Below are 6,627 nucleotides of genomic sequence, written 5' to 3' on the forward strand. Positions count from 1 at the left end.
CCCCCCCCCCCCACATACACCCTCCTATCCCTCTACACAATATACAAGCAACCCACCCAAAGAGTACTTCCTGGGCAAGGGGGTAGACTTCTGGTGGCAAAGGTCAGGAGTTGGGGGGTGGGACTTCGGTCACAAGATGGCGACCGGGAGTGAGGCTACCCTTGCAGTCCTCAGTGCTTCACCAAAACTTGTTAAGTGGCCCTCCAGCCAAAATAATTGCCCACCCCTGCACTAGTTCTTCACATTAATTTCTTTCCAGAACCTTAGCTATTTTGACAGGCTTTTATGGTGGAATATTCTAGAGAGGAGCAGCTTGTAAACCATGACTTCAACACCTACAGCATTCTTTCAGATGGTTACTCAGTTTATGAAGTAGAATTCTCTCCTGGATTTACAGTCATTTTCAGTGCCAGCAAGAGCCAGGCTCTTTTTCATGTTACATAATCTGCTTAGCATAACAACGGTTGCTTCTGTTCCAAGCACAGAGAAGAACTGGCGGTGGAAACAGGACTCCTTTACTGCCTTATAATATCCAAAAAGAAGGTAGATTTTCATTCCATTCTGGATCTGCCTTTGAATTCCAGCTGATGGGGGGGTAAGATGCAAGGTAGAGATGACTTCCTGTATTTGTTGATGCAGATGGGGTTTATCACCTCATGTCTATTTAAAAATTTCCTTATTCTGTTGAGGCCTCAATCAATTAACTTTTCTATAGCACTGTGCACTGAGATTCTTCAGTTGGTGTCTTGTCAAGGGGAACCATTCTTTTTAGAAACCATACTCAGTCCAGTTAATTACTGGTATAAACGGTAGTGACTAGGGACAGAGAACCCTTATGTGCCCCATATCATTTCAACATATTTGATCCAAGATGGAAGCACAGTAAAGTATCAGGTTGGCTGATGTGGGGCGGATGGAGCGTCCCACGGGAGCATAGCAGGGGGGTGTCCTCCAGTGGGCTTGGCGCCAGACCTGGAAGTGGACCAGAAGTACTTCCGGTCCACTTTTGGATCTGTTGTGGAGCACGCGCTCCTGTGGGACACTCCATCCGCATCACCATCTCGACATTCACGAGCCGCACCTGGTACCTTGAGATATGTAGAAAAAACATTTAAAGCTGTGTCTGTGGCCGAATCACTGATTCTCTGAATCGGCATCAAATTTTCAGATTTGGATTTGGCTGATTGAATTGGTACAGTGATCCGAATCAACTAATCGAATCACTGTCCCCCAAGTTGGACTGACTCCGAATTGAATACGGCCCACTTCGCACACCCCGACTGTGCAGCCTCCCCACCGCTGCACCATGAATCTGAGATCCCCCCCAACTTCTCCTAACCCCAACACTGCTCCCAACCCCAACATTGCACCTCCATTGAGGCTCACCCGTAGCTGCTCAGTCTGTCATGCCCCCTGGTGCAGAGGTAGGAAGCTGCAGCTGGTGAAGAGAGGGGAAACCTAGAGGCTTCAGCTGCTATTGTAGCCAGTGATGAGTGGAGTAGCCACTAGGCAGGAGCCCAGGGGCTGCAACTTAACCCCATGTAGGCTGCATGCTGCAGCCTACACATAAAGCAGGAGTGTCCAACTGGTGAGAGGGAAAGCAAAGAGCAGGGGTCAGCAATCTACAGTCTATGGACTGCATCCTTCTTGCAGAGATAAGATCTGGCCCACAATCCAGTCCATGTTCTACCAGTGTCACGTGGAAACCCTCTTGCAGCTTACCCATGGGATCTGGCCCGGATTCTGTATGTTGCATTTTACTAACAACTAGCTAACCCCCTGTCTGCCCAAAGGGCTCTCTAGGATCTTGGTTCCCATTGCGGCTCTGGCTCCATGAAGAGGACAGCTCTCTTCCCTTCCACACTTCAGCCTCTGCTCACTGAATTAGCTACCCTGAAAGACACAGCAAGAGACAATTTGGAGGAGGCTAAAGGGGGTGGGGGAGTAAAAGAGTAGCCTCTCTGTACACTACAGGAACAATTGGGCACAGTAGGGGATGGGAAGCCCTTGGTTGAAAGGAGTGGCCCACATTGAGTAAAAGGTTGCCAACCCTGTGGTCATCACTCATCTATCCCTTGTTATACCCCCCATGGCATCCAGCATCACTGGCTTGGAGGTGCCAAAGAATACATCCCTGACAGCTCTATTAATAGGTATCGTGTGGCAGCTACACTATATTCCTAATCATCTTGTTTTCCCTTTTCTGTATCTTTTCTAATTCATCCTTTTTGAGATGCTGAAATCAGAACTGCATGCAGTATCCAAAATGTGAACATGCAATAGTTTTGTACAGTGGTCTGATAATATTTTCTGTTTTATTTTCAATTTCCTTCTTAATGAGGCCTAACATTTTATTAGTTTTTTATTAGCTTTTTTACTCAGCAAGTGAGTGTCTTATGATTTGCTTTAGTTCCCTGGTGGCATGGCAGAATCAAAAACTACATGAGTTGAAAGTTAAGCCTATTTATCTTTGAGTTTAGTGAAACCCAAGACCAAAACAGTTAAGGGTCCACCACATAGCAAGCACATGGGACTGTTGTGGTTCAGAAATGGAGGGTTCCCTTCTGGAAACCAAGAACATGATGTTGGAGGTGCTATATCCCTAGTCCAGCACCAATAAATAAGACTTTTATATCAAATGTTCCCTCCACTGCATCAGGAAACAGGCCACTAGATTTTCCAGTGTATAAAATGAGTTTTTTTTTCCCATGAAAATGGAGATCTAAAATAAGGTGGGTAACACCAAAGTTACATAATAAAAAAGTAACTGCACTCTTTTTGTAATAAAAAAACCTGTAGTAGTGTTGGAGTGCTGTAGTTGTGATGATGCAGGAAATGTGTGAGAAACAAAGTTTTATTGAACTTTTAAAGCTTTATACATAAAATATTTTAAAGATTTATACATAAAAATAGTAAGGGCTGTACTTAACAGTAGGGTACAGGAGGCGAGTTTATGCCAGGACTCTTATTTCCTTGAATCACCTAAACCAATAATAGGAAATGAAAACCCTCTTTGTTTAATTGCTACACAAATTACTTGGAACAGGTTACTATCCTGTACTGGAAATTCAGTAGTTAACTTTGCAGGGTCCTAACTCTTACAAATATGGGAATAAAAAAAGCAGCTTAGAACCTAGCTTGTCTGTTGGTTTTCTGGAAGCAGTTAAATGAAATAAATGAAAGTTATTTGTATGTACAGGAGGACATAATTTGCATCTTAGTGTTTAAGTTGTTGCAATGGAGCTTTGTAGCTAACATTTCATTGAAGCAGTTAGGACATCAGGATGATTGTAATTCAGACATTTTACTACCACTTGTTTATCTGGAAACAGTGTTCTACAAGTCTCTGTTTAAATAGGCAACAGTACATTAGTTAGACTGTGGTTATTTTAAAACAGATTAAAAACCATGAAATCCAGGATTCTTCAGGGATCTTAAACATTTTTTCCATTCTATTTTAATGAACTGCTTAATGCAGTTTGTACATTTTTACAATTGATTTTTTTTTTTTTTTTGCTAGCTGAAAGCATAAGCAGCTCAAATGAAACTTACTTAGACTGCACTGCAGATTGCTGAGTAGGCCAAGTGCAAGCTGTTCCTTCCTAGCACATTGTCAGTATAAATAGTATAATATGTAATGTTGTCTTTTGTTTATCATACAATTGTTCTATTTATACCAAAAGAAAAAAATGTTTATTGTTCAAATTATATTGTCTTAAATTCCATAATGTGATAATTAAAAGGAGAAAACATTCACTTAAGCTGGCACTGTTAAGGAACTTCTTTATAAAGCATTTACTTAGGCAAATTCAGTACAGATGGAACATTTGAATATTGATTATGTCACTCTGCCCAGTTTTCCAGCTGGGATGATTAAGGTACAAAGAATTTAAACAAATTGCCAAAGATCAGGTTTTCAGTATATGGCTTTTCATTAGTTAGGATCCAGCATTTTTTTTGCATGAGAACATCATGCTTTTTTTCTCTTATGGTAATAATGTAATTGTAGAAAATAGGGCTGGAAGAAACTTTGAAAGATCACCCAGTCAGTCCATCCTTCTGCACCAAGGCAGGATCAATTGCCAATGCATTTTTAATTATTATTTGTATAACCTCACCTTAAATGCCTTCACTAATAGAGATTCCACAATGTACTTGGTTCCAGTGCTTAAAACTGACCTGAATGTTAGGATTTTTTTTAACTGATGGCCTTGGGAGGATCTAGAATTTTGGAAAGGTGGGTGCAGGTGTTGTGGTGAATCATCATATAACACAATGCATTGTTTTCTCCAATTGAAAAGAAACTAGAAGCTTTACTAATATGCTAGGTAGAGTTTTAGGGCTATATTATCCTGTTTCAGATCCAAGGAAAAATAAATATAACTGAGTTTGGAGACGGTTGACTGCTAGCACTATGATGGAATAGGCACTTTGTGCCAGGAGAGTACAGCTGTTAACCTCCAACCTGGCCATGGACAGAGCTGTTCCCTGCACCCCAACATCTGGGTCCCCCAGACATTCTGTGATTGCCCCAAAGTGTCCATTACTGCTCTTTGTTTTGCCCTGCCACCAAAAAATGCTTCCTGGCTGTACTCTGTCTTCTGTTATCCCACGCAACCCCCATACTTCACCACCACTCCATTTCCCCCTTGATACCACTTTGAACCTACTGCACCCTGCAGACTCATCCCCATCATGTCTTAGCCCCTCTGACCTCTTGCCATCCTCCTAACACCCCTGTGAGTCCTCCCCCGCCCCTATGAGAACCCAAACCTTACTGAAGTCCCTCACACCCCCTGGGGTCCACCTTATCCACAATCAGTTTTGCTTCCAACCCCCCCTTGCACCCCATTTCAGACCAGCCCCTCTGGATCTGCCCATGCCTGGCTTTTTGCTGCCCTGGGTGCACCACTGGCTTAGCTTCCATTATTTGCCTCAATGAATAACCCAGGAAAGGGTCACTGAAATAACTAGGGACCTACTTAAATCACACTAAGACAAAGTGTTTTTCATGGCCTGCTCACAGTGCACAAAGACACTTTCATGGGCATTTCATGTTGGCCCTGCCCCTCAGCACTGATTCGCAGAGATGTCCTGTGGAGAAGGAGGAATGAGGGGTTGGCTGGCACTTTGATTTCTGGCTGCCCTTCATGATGCCCCATCCCAGCGGAGGGGGGGAGCGATAAAGGGGCAGCCACCATCTTGTCTGCTGCCCTTCATGCTGCCCCACCAGCCAATGCCCTTCATGCTGCCCCATGCACCACTGCCACTAAATAGCTGCGCATGCTTTCAGCCCTGACCCTGCTCGCTCTCTCTGATTTGTGGGTTTGAGTCCCTTAGGAATAAAGCCACCCAATACACATTCCTAAATAGTGGCAAACCTTTATTGGTTAGCCTAGCAAGTGAGCAGAGAAACATTACTAAGAGAATTGTAGAAGGAAAGGATAGCTTGGGTAGTGGAATATATAGGGTTATTAATACCTGTGGAGTAAAGAGATTAGCAGAAGCCAAGTAGATAATAATGACATAATAATGAAGTCAATTGACTCCTTCCTTAAATAGAAATGTAACTGTCCTTGCCAAGAAGTTTGTTTTTAAACTTTGAGTGGAGCAGGAATCAAAGAGATGTATAACTGTACCATCCAGCACCCCTACCCCCAGATCTGCCCCTGCTGATATCTAACCTACATCTCCCTTGTTGCAATTTAAGGAGCTGCCCTCCCCTTCTCCCCCCTCCCCCTCATTCTGCTTCCCAATTGATATGAAGAATAGTTGATGACCTCCCTCTTTGTCACCTTGTATATATTTGAAGACTTTTACCGTGGCTCAAGTCTCCTCTAAAATAAGTAAAGCCAACTGTTTCAGTCTTTTCACATGACTCATGTTTTCAAGATCATTTTTTTTCTTCCCTCTGAACTGCCTTTAGTTGATCCATTTCTTTCTTGAAGTGCAGTGCCTAAAACTGGGCACAGTATCTAGCTTAGACCTTGTCATTGATGAGTAGAGTGGAAGGATTACTTCACATTAGAGCCATGCGAAACAACATTGTTCTGCTTCAACTTCCATTTCAATGGAACAATGTTTCGTTTTGAGTTTCATTTCAAAAGTGCTGTTCTGTTTCATTTTGTTGAAACTCTGCTGTTTTGTCCATAGCCAGCACCAGGAATATTGGTGGTGCTGCTGGCCCCAGCGGCAGCACCAGCCTCCTGTGATCCAGGAGACAGATTGGGGACTTGCACCCCTAGAAGCAATCCGGCACAGCCTTCCCCGCAGAGCGGGTGAACTCCCAATCTGCCTGCCAGATGACAGGAGGCTGGTGCTACCAGCTAGGTCCAGTGGCAGCACCAATCTTTCCGGCACAGGCTGTGTCCAGCCAGCATCACCAGCCTCCTGTCATCTGGCAGGCAGATTGGAAGCACATCCACACCCCCGGGAGGGCTGTTGGGGCTGTGCCGGATTGCTCCTGGGGGTTCAAGTCCCCAATCTGCCTCCTGGATCACAGGAGGCTGGTGCTGCTGGCTGGGGCTAACGGCAGGTGGGCCTAGGGCAAATGAGCTTGTGCGGGGACCCACCACTGCCCTCATCCTGAGGCAGCGGTGGGTCCCCACACCAGCTGATTTTTTTTTT

At 44.2% G+C, this 6,627-nt stretch overlaps 1 protein-coding gene across 2 annotated transcripts in view; it reads left to right on the forward strand.

Moving 5' to 3' along the window:
* Positions 1–6,627, forward strand: part of LOC109287496 (protein FRA10AC1) — a 56,977-nt gene that overhangs the window by 23,835 nt on the left and 26,515 nt on the right. The window lies entirely within an intron of this gene.

The sequence above is a fragment of the Gavialis gangeticus genome, unplaced genomic scaffold, assembly GCF_001723915.1.
Source record: "Gavialis gangeticus isolate Ggan-Ray unplaced genomic scaffold, GavGan_comp1, whole genome shotgun sequence".
Lineage (NCBI taxonomy): Eukaryota > Metazoa > Chordata > Crocodylia > Gavialidae > Gavialis > Gavialis gangeticus.